Genomic DNA, 1,457 nt, shown 5'->3' with positions numbered 1-1,457 from the left:
ATATGCTTTATATGACTATCTTAATTAAACTGTAAGCAAGGTTTGTACTTGCCTGGATTCCGAGCTAAGCGATTCTGATAGTATCTCGCTTATCGTGTCCTCCTGCGTATTCCTCAAAACTAATTTTGGGAAAAGCTGCAAGCACTATGAATGATCCTTGAGGAACATCGTAGTTTTAAACACTCGATTCTGATCTTCACTTGCTTAGTCTGAACCACCTCGATCCGCGTGCAATCAGTACTAGACCATTCTTATCAGAATTGAATTTGGTTGAACGGACGTCACCATTTCGTTTCGCACGTCAAAACGAGTCGGGATATGGTCTCGGATCATCAAACGGATGTCGATAGCCTGAGAAACGACACCTCTCTGGAATATGGCGACGGCGGCGTACGGCGGCGGAGGCTCCCAGAGAGTTTTTCCGCGGCGGACTTAGGTCCTACCCCCCTAACTTAACCCTTCTGAGTCCATTGGTGCGGTCAATTTCACACCATTCAGCCTGTAACAGTACCTATCGGTACCGGCAACGTCGGCAAAATCAGGTGACTCAAATCTCACAATTCCGGTCATCAATTCTTAAAATTGGTTGAGGGGTTTTCATACCCACTTCTTTCTGAGTGTTATGACACCAAAGTCACTACGATCCAACAGTTAGATCGTCGAAACCACCTCTTCCCTCCACGGACGACGGCAGTGGCTCCGTTTTCCGGCCAAACTGCGACGGTGACGATGGCTGCTGGTCGGGATCTACTGGGCGTCAGCTTCTAAGTCGATTAGTAGGGGCGGTGACATCCACGACGGCCTAGAGAGAGAGAAACGACGGTGGCGGCGGCGGTGGCGATTCTGACCACCACGGACGGCGGTGCTCCGGCCAGAATCGAGCTATGAAAATGGATGGGTTTTCTTCATCTCACTACACTGAGTCTATAGGGACTGAAATCGTCTCAATCGGAGGTCGGATGACGGAGATATCACGACGGGAAGAAATGGGTAATTTCAGAACTTCCATCGGTGATTGCGGCTGATTCCGGCGGAGTTGGAGGTCGTGCCGCATGTCGTTGAACTCAGCTCGTCGAGATCTTTCTATTGACACCGGCAGTGTCAAAAACGGAGGTCAGAATCTCAACTTGAGTATTTGGCCATTGATGGTTTGTGTGAGAGAACGTGAGAGGAGAGAGAGAATGAGCGGGAATAAGAGAAAGAAAGTGCAAGAACCCTAAAAATTTCACTATATAAAGTATCTGATTAAGGCAAGATTACGTGCCTGATCTTATCCTCAATTATTTCCTCTAAACAGATTAAATTTATACTGATTAGAGGTAATTAGTTTAGCTCACGTAAGTTAATCAACTACTTACAGTCCAATATCAATTTCTGAATAATTCAATAATGTTTTATATTCTTACTCGCGTAATATTTCAAACTGTTTCAAGTCTTGAAATTAATTTTAGACTGAA

The sequence above is a fragment of the Morus notabilis genome, unplaced genomic scaffold (genome assembly GCF_000414095.1).
Source record: "Morus notabilis unplaced genomic scaffold, ASM41409v2 Scaffold1082, whole genome shotgun sequence".
Classification (NCBI taxonomy): Eukaryota; Viridiplantae; Streptophyta; class Magnoliopsida; order Rosales; family Moraceae; genus Morus; species Morus notabilis.
Note: the sequence above shows the minus strand (reverse complement) of the source record.